This window comes from Mustela nivalis, assembly GCF_964662115.1.
Source record: "Mustela nivalis genome assembly, chromosome: 1".
NCBI lineage: Eukaryota > Metazoa > Chordata > Mammalia > Carnivora > Mustelidae > Mustela > Mustela nivalis.
The window spans coordinates 135311232-135325311 of record NC_139020.1 but is presented as its reverse complement, the minus strand read 5'-3'; positions in this window follow the sequence as shown (position 1 = coordinate 135325311).

Here is a 14080-nt window from a genome sequence, read left to right as displayed (position 1 = left end):
GCATTGTGAAATGTTTCATCAGGCTCTTTGAGAAGAAAATAACAAAACTTCATAGAACTGAGCTGAAGAATAAATAACCAGAAATCATTTGTACTACAGGCTGAAGGTCACAGCTTTTAATTAAATTTGTTGAGGAATAATAATGTTGACTATGATCACCAAGATAATGATGATGATGGTGCTGATGTCTCTGAGCTCGTTTCAGACTCAGAACACTTCCCTGATCAGTGTCTTTCCTTTTACAGTGAAGTGATCTAAGATGTTCAGACCAAAGTGCAAAATCTGTGACCAGCCACCAACCTTTTCACGGCTCTTGGCAGTACTTGTTATATTCGAACCTCAAATTCCTTTTATTTAGTCTCCAGTGTGCTATAGACACTTTAATACAGCAGTAAGATTGATGTTAGAAAGGTCATCAATTACACAGTAGCAACAAGAGGCCTTTCTAAACTTGATGAAGTCCTTAGCAGCAGTCAGAAATCATGGAATGCCAGGACTTCTCCAGGAGGCATTTTCCCTGTCCCCACCGTCTCTAAGCAAGGGTCCAACCACTGAGACGTGTGACAGGAAATGGACCTTTTAAATACAGTAGAAAAAATTACAAGGCCAAGTCTGACTTTCTGATGGCACCCTGAAGTCTCTGAGGGCTCAAATATCTCTGTCATTTACTGAAGGATAATTTTATAATCCACAGTGTATCCGAGACTAATTGCCTTCTAATTTTTGGTGTAAGAATGCCTATGTATCTTAGGACCTTGGGTAATGACAGAAGGGTCAAGAGATCATTTCTGTAATTTTTCAGTTTTTGAAGCACTTAAAACAAATGATATCAGCTATTAAACAACTAGAGGCCCCCAAGCAGTGGTTGCTCAAGTATGGTACAGATCACCCCCATCAGAATCACCAGGAAAGCACATTATGCAAATTCTTGGGCCCTACCTGAGAGAGAATCAGGATCTTTGAAGAAGTTGCTCTACCTGTTTCCAGCTCTCATGGTGATTCTTTGTACACTAAACCACTGTCTGAAAGAGCTACACGTTCTGACATTCTTTAGTCACCCTCCTTTATGATCTCTGGTATGATAAATAACGCGGGAGTAGTGTCACCACTGTGACGAGACTCTTTCCCAACAGAATTTTTCCACATTTGTATAAATCTTCCATGGATGCCAGTTTATGTGATTACATAGCTGAGGTACATTCTAGAGAGATTACATGCCCCAAATATCACTGCATTCTACTTCAGGGACAAGCCACACACAGAGTATTGCAAGCTCCAAATCCAAACGGTACTCTGGGCACCTACGTCAAGTGCCCTTGCCTGCCTCCCACCATGCCGGAGAGTCTTGCAACTTCGGGTGCCAGTGGACAGCAAGCAATACAAAGACTATCTTCACTTGGGTGGGAACCTGAGCCTCCGTTCCAACCACACATAAGTGAGACTAGCATAGTATGTTTCTGTAAGCCATTCTTTGCGATCACGTTTAGCCTCATAAGCTTGGGTAGATTCTGTTCTACAAATACCCAATAGCTCCTGTCCAGCCACTTATTTCATAATGAGGTCACTCGTGTCATTGCTACCTTATCAATTTGCCCAACTGGGGCTATTTACAAGCTGTATGAGCTTGGGCCACTTATAGAATTACTCTGTGCTTAAGTTTCTCCACTTGATAAATGGGTAAACTAACATCATTGTGTTCTTGTGTCCATGAAGGAACCTAACATAAGTGAAGTACTTAAAACAGCCCCTGGGACATAATAACCACAATATAAATATTACCATTATTATTATTATTATTATTCTATATTCTTTGTACACAAGCAACAGTTCCTAAATCAAAACATATTTCCAGGGAGCAACAGACATTTTGTACTCATGGTCATATGTATGTGTGTTTCTGATAAATCATCTCTTGATTTGAACATTAGTGTTACAGAGGAAATGTGTATCCACAGGTTTATGTGCACAAGAAAGTCTTCAATAATTTTTATTTTAAAACAAAAATAAGTTTTCAAGTATACAGAGGTTCTTAGACTTAGAAATAATAGTTGCCATTTATTGAGGGTATATAATTGACCAGACCATTTATTTACATAATCTTATTTAAGTTTTCTAAAAAGCCTTTCAGATAAATTTTATTAGGCCCAATTTATGCAAGAGGTAGTCTTTGATAAGAAGTTAAGCAATAAGAGCAAGCCCAAACAGCAAGTAGGTACTGTTATAGGTATTTAAATCCAAGTCTTTTTGTTTTTAATCCAGTGGCTTCTTTTAGTCAAATTAATCATCTCTTAAATCAATGAATGTTTGATTATTGAGTCTTCAAGGTAGTGATGCCAATATTTCTACTATTAAGTCTTGTCATTTAATTCATCCATCCAGTCATCCAACCAACCCACAAATATTTCTTTCTTTCTTTTTAAATTAACATATAATGTATTATTAACCCCAGGGATACAGGTCTGTGAATCGCCAGGTTTATACACTTCATAGCACTCACCATAGCACATACCCTCCCCAATGTCCATAACCCAACCACCCACTCCATACTCTCCTCCTTCCCCCAGCAACTCTCAGTTCGTTCTGTGAGATTAAGAGTCTCTAATGGTTTGTCTCCCTCCCAATCCCATCTTGTTTCATTTATTCTTCTCCTACACCTCAAACCTCCAACATTGCCTCTCAACTTCCTCATATCAGGGAGATAATACGATAATTGTCTTTCTCCGATTGACTTATTTCGCTAAGCATAATACCCTCTAGTTCCATCCACGTTGTTGCAAATGGTAAGATTTCATTTCTTTTGATGGCTGCATAGTATTCCATTGTGTGTGTGTGTGTGTGTACATATATGTGTATATATACATATAAATATATATCACACATTCTTTATCCATTCATCTGTTGATGAGCATCTAGGTTTTTTCCATAGTTTAGCTATTGTGGACATTGCTGCTATAAACATTGGGGTGCACATGCCCTTCAAATCACTACATTTGTGATTTCTAAACAATTTGGAATAACAAAAACAACAACAAACCTCTAAACATAGCATCTGTCTTGAGAAAGTAAATGTACATGCAGACAAATAAATGTAGATTATGTCAGCAGGATACATAAAATGTTACACAAATCCAAAGAGAGTACCTAACTACTAGGGGAAAAGGAAATGGGAGGTCAGAGAAAGCTTGCAGCTGAGAGAGAACCTCAGAATGGTGAAAGATGAGCCATGTCTAGAGCCAAACAGAAAGGGATGCCATGAATTTTCTAAATGATGAAGTTCTTGTTTATGAAGACTGGACAGGTATTTTTCCCACAAGTAGAGATTTTTGTATACGAGAAGTCTTTGACTTATGTTAGCCTACTCACTGTAAACCATGGAGGACAGAAGTGGGGTACAGCAAAGTATGAGTGAAAAATTTAATAGACATTATTTGGAAGTTAGCCTGATTTCCTTGGTTCAGTTGCATAATTCCTCATATAATTATGTATGCAAAAATTGTATAATGTTCTGTCCTGTAGTTTTTTGTTGTTGTTGTTACTCCATTTCACTTTACCCTTCCCCCTAAATGACAAAGAGGAGCACTCAAGGCATGAGCTGACTGGAAATGAAATCAGAACATTCCCTTTGCCAAGTCAGTGTTCTAGGGGTAGATATGGAAATGATATCTGATAGAGATTCATCCTTTTAAATCAAACTGTCATTTTTGACATTGTTTCTCTAATAACTCTGGAGAATTTTGAAAAACAGTGTTTTACCGTCCCCTGAAAACCAAGGTATTTTCCACTTGTGATAATAATTTACAGAGGGGGAAGAAAGTTTGTGTGGTTTTTAGATTCAACACAGGAAGAACAGAACATCAAGTGCTATTCAGACTGAGAGACAAGAATCTGAAATCTCTCCTCAGTGAATAAAGTTATTTGGAGAACCATTTATTTATTTAAAATGTGCATGTTGCTATGATACAAATTTGCAAAAGGCATATAACTTCTCTAAAGATGCTGATTCCTGAAAGGCAGTCCCAGGCATTGTGGGTGTAAGGTAATATGAGCTGCCAAGCTGGAACCCCATTCCCACTGGGGCAGAGTATATTTGGACACACATGCCCCTCTCTAGCTGGCAAAGAAGGACACAGAACTGACTCCTCTCAGAGAGTCTCAGACTCAGAGACTGAGTCTCAGAGAGATTCAGAGAGTCTGAGAATTCTCTCAAGAGAATAGGCTGAGAAACTCCCAGATTTAGTGGATTGACTCTATCATTACCTTCCATCATAAGAAAGCATCGATCCTTATAGATCTTATCTGTTAAATTTAAAACAGGTTTTTTGGTTAAACACATTATGAAAAATTGCTTTCTTGTTTTAAGTGGTATGTATTTATTTTGTACATTTTTCCTAGAATAACTGTAACAAATGACTTGTGTTGAGAGGTTAGTGAAGCAGGATCATTGGGGTAGGGTGGTTGAAGAGGAAGGTGGAGCATTAGATGGGAGGAAGGAAAAAGAAAATTTTCACGGTTCAGTGATGTGCATAAACTACGAATAACCAGATACTAAGATCAAGGGGTTAAATTTCATTGGCACAGTTTGGCCTCAAATAGAAACCCGCTTGCTTACCTACAGTGTTGTCCAACAGTAGAGTCAGAGTATGAGCGGCTGACATGGGAGGCTTTGGCTCAGCCCCTCCTTGCTCTGTATCTTTAGGAAAATTACAGAACTCCTCTGGGTCTCATGTTTCTTAATTGTAAAATAAGGATAACCATAATGCATAACTCAGAATTACTAAGACCAGGTATAATAGTGCAGGTAGGACATTGCTTTGCACACTTCCTTGCACATTGCCTGCAACAATAAAAAGAACATCACAATGTAGTTAACCTTTACTGAATGCTTCCTAGTTGCAGTCACATTCCCTAGTTGCAGTCACATATGTGCATTACTTCCTCTAATTATTGCTACAACCCTATATTAATAGGGATATTATTATTTCCCACTTTATGAAAGGAGAAAACTGAGGTGTTATGAAGGATCAGAGGCCCAAGCTCTCACAATGGTAGAACAAGGATTCAAATCTTGGCAGTCTGACTTCAGAACCCACAGTTAGAATCACTGATCGTGTTCTAGGTTAAGAATGTGTCTGGCACATTGCAAGCATGACATAAATTATAGCTACTCTTCCTCTTAGTATTAATAATGGAATAGATGCCTTGGAAGGCAGGGACATGGAGTTGGGTTAATTACCCTCCAAGATCTCTCAATGAACAATGACTACATTTTGTAAAAAATGATCCATTTTCCTTGCATGACCCTTTCAACTCTGTGTTGGCTTTGGAAATCAGCCGATGGAGATTAAAATACTCACTCTGCCTCTTTCTAGCTATGTGACCCTGTTGCTTATAAAATCAAGACAGTAGTATCAGTATTGTAAAGAGTAAATGAAAATAATGTATACAAAGTTGAGCCCATGTTTTGGCATATGGGAGTTACTTGTCAGTATGTCAGTATGATTTCTAGTATTATTATGGTATTTATATTTATTTAGGTTTCTATTTCTCTGATCTGTTTTATTCTCTGGCCTCACCTTTTTTTTTAATGTTGGTCTACTTAATATTTTATAAGAGATATTTTTCAGAGGGCTCTGTTACTCTGTCAAAGGGAAAGACAGAAGTGGATACTCTAGATTAAGGGAAGATGGAAAAGATGAGAAGGAACCTTAGGAAATGAAAGAAGTGAAGCTAAAAATAAAGAATGGAGGAGAGGTAGGAGACTTGTGTTACTGGCTTCTTGTTCCGGCCTAAGAACATAATTAATTCTGAGGGTGAATTAAAGCAATCACTGGCCACTGGCCAGTACAAAATGCCCATATAGACCCAGCAATAATGAGAAGAGGAAACGGCCTCCCATGAACCAAGCAGGGTCACTGTACCTAGTTGCACCTTCAGAGGTGTGGCCCAGCTATCTCTGACTCCACTATGAGAGAACCATGGTGAGTTTTATATAGGTCTACATGACAGAGCTGTGATACTTAATCAGAGAGCAGAGGGATTATCCTAATAGAGATTAATGACCCTGATTGGAACAAATCAAGATGAATAGCTCCCAATGTAAAATATTTAGATAAATATATTAGGTTCAGATTACACATTTAACTCTTTAAGGTTGACCCCAAAGTCATATTTTTTTATAAAAATATTTACCTGATCCAGATAAATTTAAGATCCTTTCTTATGGGAGGGGGAAAAAGGAATTATTAATTTGTCTATTTTAACTTTGAAGGGTATCTACCCCTTTACAGGCTTTAGGCCATGCATAGGGAAGGAGGGAGGAGGGCATTCTAGGGAGAGCTGAGTATCACGAAAAGAATGAAATAGAAGCAGAAAATTCAGGCTCCATGTGCTTCTCACACTATAGTTAGGCTGTCACTAATGTGGCTATTAACTTTTCATGTTCAGATTTATTATGCTGTCATTATGGCACTTTTCTTTGCTGATGTATCAAGCCACTATTACATATTTGTTGGCATCTCATCTATTTAAGGGATACAAGTGATTACCCGTTGCCAAGGAGACTAATAAGAAGTGTGCAAGCAAAGGACTATAGAGTTCTTGTTGGAAGATAACAAGTCACTGGTATTTTATTTTTGATTAAATCATAAAATACCTCATTGAAGAAAAATCACCTTCTCCCTCCCATTAAAAAAAAAAAAAAAACCTAGAACACTTTTCAAAGGATAAACCTACAGACTTCTTAAAAAACAAAATAAATGCATATGATAGACATAAAATATTTTGGAAAATAATAACTTCTAATAAGCTTCTCTAGAAACTTCTACTCTTCTCTAGTTACTTCTGGGATTTTTAAGAGTTTCCACCTCTACCAGTGAAGCATAGAACTGAAATATGACCAAAGTGTTTCTGAAAACAACAAGACACAAGGTTATAGATATAAATTGCAGATTTCTGCAGACTTTGTGACATATGTTCAAGCAAGTAATGTGAACTTCAGAGTTAGGCAGGTCTGACTGTTATTTCTCATGTTGGCTGTCAACCTTGCCCACATTACTTGCCTTCTCATGTTCCTTTTCTTGCTTATAAAATAGAGAAAATGATACATATCACAAGCAATGTTGTAATAATTAAATGAAGTAACTTTTTTTTTTTTTTAAAGATTTTGTTATTTGACAGAGACACAGTGAGGGAGTGAACACAAGTAGGGGGAGTAAGAGAGAGAGAAACAGGCTTCCTGTGGAGCAGGGAGCCCAATGTGGGGCTTAACCCCAGGACCCTGGGATCATGACCTGAGCCGAAGGCAGAGGCTTAACTACTGAGCCACCCAATGAGAGAACTTTTATAAATTACCTAACATATGTTATTTCCATGCATGTGAAACTTCAGTCCATCATTCACTGAATTCGGGCATTCATTGAATACCTGCATTAACTTAAGGATACCAATATGAATGAGACACAACACTGTCTCTAAACTCAGAGTTGTCACAGCAGTCAAATAAGTGATTCAGATTTAAAGAAATATAATTTCAATGCAATGTTTTCATTGTAATTGCAGACTGTATTTACCACATTAATGTTAACTGCTATGACAGATAAACCCCTCAATCTCAGCAGTCTAACACTTTTTATTAATGATCTCAACATGTGTATTTCTAATGGTTAGGTCAATGGGCTTCCCAGGTTCAGTTGGTATGCAGGATCCTTTCATGTTATGACTTCATCCTCTTCAGAAAACATTTGTTTAACCTTCAAGTGTAATGAACAGAGAGATGAAGGATTGTACTAGAAAGGTTCTCCAAGGCCAGAACTGGAAGAGCCACATGTCACCTCTCCTTGAAGTCCATTGGCTAGAAATCTGTTACATAGCCGCATTTAACTGCAAAGGACACTGGGGAATACTACTGAGCTATGAGCCTGGAAAGAAGAAAATGGTCTGTGAACATCCATCCAGTATCAGTCTTATCTGAAAAGGTTTCATTCTTACCTGAATCTACCGATCGGTAGAAGTTAGAAAATTGTGGGCCCTTTCTTAAGGACACAACCCTCAATAAGTAGTTAAGGAGTTGAGTTAGATAAACTCTAAGGCATTCAATCCTGGAGTTCCCGGCATCTCTATACATAGTTTCCTTTTGACATCATCATTCTTTGTTACCTTTTTATGTCTTTTCCCACCAGTTCCCTCTCTCATTCTTGTTTCAACTTCTGTGTTGTGCAACCCACTAATATTATAAGGAAGGAAATTACATTCTAATAGCTGACTGTCAAGTATTTTTAATGTTCCAAAGCAAATAAAATATCCAAGGGAACATTCTACCCAAAACAACAAATGAAAACTCAGTATGCTTAGTCTGACAGATAGTTTTTCTAATTACAAATTATTTACATGAAAAACTTAGAAATGCATAGAAATAAATATTGTATAATTAAATTGTCTTTAATAATCATAATATTTATATTCATTTATTGTACACTGGAGAATTTTATACAGGTTTGTATTATTTCTAATTCTAATAGAAATGGTAGAGATTCTTTTTTTTTAATTTTTTATTTTTTTATAAACATGTATTTTTATCCCCAGGGGTACAGGTCTGTGAATCACCAGGTTTACACACTTCACAGCACTCACCAAAGCACATACCCTCCCCAATGTCCATAATCCCACCCCCTTCTCCCAAACCCCCTCCCCCCAGCAACCCTCAGTTTGTTTTGTGATTCTTAACTAAGATCTGTATGAAAAAAGAAGCCTGAAACTCTATTTTTAAATATGTTCAAAGTCTCTAAACTAAATAAAGTCTATGACTTTGCCAAAGCCACAATTCTTAATGAGGCCAGCAAAATTATCATACATTAAAATAGATAATGTAATACCCTGATATAATATATAATATATCTTTATATATTAATTTGTTAAAATGATTTATTACTAAATTTATTAAATTTATTTATTAATTTATTGAATTTATTTATTAAATAAATGTTTATTTATTAAAACTTTTTAATTTATTTATTAAAACTATTTAGAAGATATTTAGGCTCCTCACAGAATAGAAGTTGAATTTTGATTTCATTAATAGCAAAATATACACATATAATGGACTATATTCATATGTTATACACTGAATGAATGAACTACATGCATATTTATAATGACAAGTAAAAACCATTATGGATCTATTAAGTTTTAAAAGCAATTTTTTTGGTTGTCCTAACACCATCAACATACACATTTGACTAGTAGATATAGATCATTTATTTAGTTTGTTGTGACATTTGATAATATGAATGGTTTGAGGAAATCTGACAATACTATCCATATTCTTCCTATCATATCCTGTTACTGAAAAAAAAAAATATGACTCCTGGTAAAACTGGTGGTATAAGTGCAGATTGTCAATCCTTTCACCTACTACCCCTTTATAGCAACTGACCAAAAGAATAAAAAAGCCAAATTGGGAAAAAATCCATTTAATAGTTGGCCTACCTACAGATAACTCCAAAAAAAAGCTCTTATCTAGAGAAATTTCTGCTATAGATAGAACTGATTAGACTGTTTGGAAAATAGACATCAAGAACCAAAATATAGGTTTTTCCTGCAAAAGAACAATGTCATTGCTGTAATTGCATAGTTTGAACCAAACATAATAAAATTACATGATTTAAACATATGTGCTGAAAGGTTCTAGAGAAGTAAGGAGGCAATTACTTTGAGTCTCCTTTCTGGACACATTCTGACACAGACTCTGTTCTGAGTCAGATACTGTTTGAAGGTGCTGGTGACATCACAGTCATCAAGGCAGACAAAGTCTGGGCTCTAACAGATCTTATATTCTAGAGGGGAGACAGAGAAAAAGAGGAATAAACACACAGATTTATAAGCTAAGAAGCCAGGTAGGGAGTGATTAGTGCAATGAATAAAAATGAAATAGCTCAAGAAGTAGGAAAGGAAGAGAAGGTTTTATAGCAGGAGATACTAGGGAAGGAGTTTCTGAGAAAGTGGCATTTCAGCATGGCTGTGAATAAAATGAGTGAGTAAGCCATGTAAATATTAAAAGGAAGAAAATTCCAAGTAGTAGGAACACCAAGTGCTGAATGTGCAATGTGATTGATATAGTTACAGAAATCAATAGTACTTCAAATTTCTATTTGCAGAGCTGAAGAGAAAGTGTATCTCTATGCAATTTTTTTATAATTTATATTTCTTAATAATAACTATGCCAGTCCTTACAATATTAGGGGTAACTTCTAAATCTGAGAAAACACGGTCTGGAGGTTAGGAGAGACCAGAAGAAAATAGGGAAAAAAAATTTTAGTACCATTTTTGTACTTCCAACCTAAGAGTTGTTGAAGTATCTGCATTGGAGCAAACTAATGTTAATAAATCACAAAAGTGTTTTTGAAACCAACATCTTATCAGCACAGCTGGTTCAACTTGGTAATGGGGTTTATTTCCAGAAAAAAGAAAACTATCTCCTAATATGTTTTTAAAAACATGGCCCAACTATATGCAAGCTATAAGAAATTCATTTTAACCCAAGTAGATTAAAAATAAAAGGATGGTGGGACGCCTGGGTGGCTCAGTGGGTTAAGCCTCTGCCTTCGGCTCAGGTCATGATCTCAGGGTCCTGGGATTGAGCCCCACATCAGGCTCTCTGCTCAGCAGTGAGTCTGCTTCCCCCTTTCTCTCTGCCTACTTGTGATCTCTCTGTCAAATAAATAAATAAAAATCTTTAAAAAAAATAAAAGGATAGAAGAGAGGATATCATGCAAACATTTATCAAAGGAAAGCAAGGATGGCTATATTAATAATAAATAACATAGTCTTTAAAACAAAGAAAATTACTAGAGAAAGTGAAGCACATTATATAGTGATAAAAGTTCAATTCAACAGGAAGCCATAGCTATCCTCAATGTGTATGCCCCAAACAACACAACTGTCAAATATGTGATGTAAGAATTGAGAGAACTGAAAAGACAAACAGAAAAATCCAAAAATTTTGAATGGAAGCTTTAACACCCTTCTCACTAGTGATAAAACAACTAAACCGAAAATCAGCAAGGTATGAACAAACTCAAAACCAGTACCTAAAAGGACTGAAATTATAAAACATTTTACTCAACAATAGCAGAATATACCTTCTTTGCAAATGTGTGATACTGTGATTATAAGGAACATATATTTGGTCTTTGTCCCCTTTTCCTGCACAGAGCTTCTAAAAACCCTTGGTATTTCCTAAGTGATGGGGATAATTAATGTGTCTTTGTTATGTTAATGTGGTAACTTTAGGCTGCCACATGTAAGAGTGGGAGCTGGTTGCCAGTGGAGCCAACCGTGTGGTTAGATGGTTAGAAATTTCCCTCCAATTGTCCCACCCCACCACCTTCAAAGATAGGAACAGGGTTGAAGATTGAGTTCAATCACCAAAGGCCAATGATTTAATCAATCATGTCTTTGTCACGGAGCCACCATAAAACCCCAAAAGGATGGGGCTTGGAGAGCTTCTGGATTGGTGAACACATGGAAATTTGGGCAGAGTGGTATGCTCAGAGAAATCATAGAAGCTCCAAGCTCTGTACCTTGCCCTATGTACCTCTTCCCTCTGGCTGTTTCTGTGTTAAATCCTTTTATTACAAACAGGTCATGTACTAAGTCAAATGTTTCTTAGAGTTCTGTAAGCCACTCCAGAAAATTGATAGAGCCCAAGGTGGAGCTTGGAGGAACCTCTGATTTATAGCCAGTTGTTTAGAAGTGCAGAAAACAACCTGAATTTGTGATTTGAGTTCGAAGCGGAGAGAGTGGGGACAGTCTCATAAACTAACCCCTTAACCTGTGGGATCTATCACTGGGTAGATAGTGTCAGAATTGAGTTAAATTATAGAATCCCCAACTGGTATCACATTCACATGTTGGAAATTGGGTTCAGAATCCTTTTAAAGTGCCTGTGGAATAATACCAAGATAGGCTATATCCTGCACTAAAAACGAAACCTCAACAAATTGAAAAGATATAATTATAAAAATTGTGTTATTTGAGCACATTGGCATCAAAGTAGGAAGTAAAAAATAGAAATCTAGGTGGAAAATTTCCAAACATTTGGAAACTAAATAATACACTTCTAAATAACTCTTGAGTCAAAAAGTAGGTATCAAGGAAAATTAAAAATACAGTGAGTTTGAATTTAAAAAAATACAAGGTAAAATTTGTTGGCCTAACTGTAGCAGTGTTGAAAGGGAAATTTACAACATTAGAGATAACATTACAAAAGAGGAAAGTCAGTAATCTAAGCTCAGACCTCAAAGACCTAGGAAAAAAAGAGCAAAATGATTCCAAGTGATTAGAAGGAAGGAAATGATAAAGATTATTGAAGAAATCAATAAAATTCAAAATAGAAAATAGATAAAATCAATGAAAGAAAAATCTGTATTTTTGAAATGTCAATAAAATAGTCAAACCCCTAACAAAACTGGAAAAGAAAAAAAATGAGGAAATACAAATTATCAACATGAAGAATGAAATGGGATAAAAAAAAAAAAAGAATGAAATGGGGACTATCACTACAGACTGTATGGATATCAAAAAAGATATTAAAGGCATGCTACAAACAGCTCTATACCCATAAATTTGACAACTTAAAAAAGACCAATTTCTCGGGGCACCTGGGTGGCTCAGTGGGTTAAGCTGCTGCCTTTGGCTCAGGTCATGATCTCAGGGTCCTGGGATCGAGTCCTGCATCAGGCTCTCTGCTTGGCAGGGAGCCTGCTTCCCTCTCTCTCTTTCTTGCCTGTCTCTCTGCCTACTTGTGATCTCTGTCAAATAAATAAATAAAATCTAAAAAAAAAAAAACAATTTCTCAAAAAAATGTAAAATAGTATAACTCACACAATAAGAAATAGATAATTTGAAATACCCTGTAAGTGTTAAATTTGTAATTAATAAATTATCCAAAAGAAAAATCTCTAAATCCAGATGGTTGCATTGGAGAATTCTACCAAGTGGTTAAAAAAGGATTAACAATTGGGGAGGGTATGTGCTTTGTAAGTGCTGTGAAGTGTGTAAACCTGGTGATTCACAGACCTGTACCCCTGGGGATAAAAATATATGTTTATAAAAAATAAAAAAATTTATTAAAAAAAAGGATTAACAATTCTTCACACTCTCTTTGAGACAATTGAAATGAAAGGAACACTTTCCAATTTATTTTGTGAAGTTAATATTACCCTGATAACAAGATCAAAAAGAGATAGTATGAAAAAACTATAGACCAATATAATATCTGAATATAGGTGCAAAAATTCTTAACCAAATATAAGAATTGCCAAAAAAAAGATTTTTTAAAATTTTTTAATTTATTTGACAGAGATCACAAGTAGGCAGAGAGGCAGGCAGAGAGAGAGGGGGAGGCAGGCTCCCTGCCAATCAGGGAGCGCAACATGGGGCTCAATCCCAGGACTCTGGGATCATGACCTGAGCCGAAGGCAGAGGCTTTAACCCACTGAGCCACCCAGGTGTCCCAAAAAATATATATTTTTAAAATCATAACCAAGAACAAGAAATTAGAACTCATGACATAAAGAAAACCATAAGGAGGTCATGAAAACATTGAAAATGGAAGAATATAATCAATAAACTAAACACACACAATTATCAGTTTATCTTATATAACAAAATCCACTTTGAGCTGTCTATGAGAGATTACTGGAAAATTGATTTAACAAGATTGACATGCAAGAAAGATGGGCAAAATTATAACATTTACATGTAAACGAAAGTAATTGGGATTCTTATTAATACAAGATAGAGTTCCACGTTAAAAAAAAAAAATGAAAGCGCACTTAGCAGAAAGTTTATATGGAATATATTGTGGTCATAAACCCTTAGGACAAACTGAAATTAAATGTACATACCTAAAATTTCTTTAAATCATAACAAATTGAAAAAATGCATTAATGTAAAACTTTAATATCTTTATTTGTTCTTGATTATTTAAACATAGAGGATTGTGCTACAATCTTTTGTATGTAAGTGACAGAAATTAGTTAGAAATTAGTCATTACAATAAGGGGTCTATTGATGAAACTTG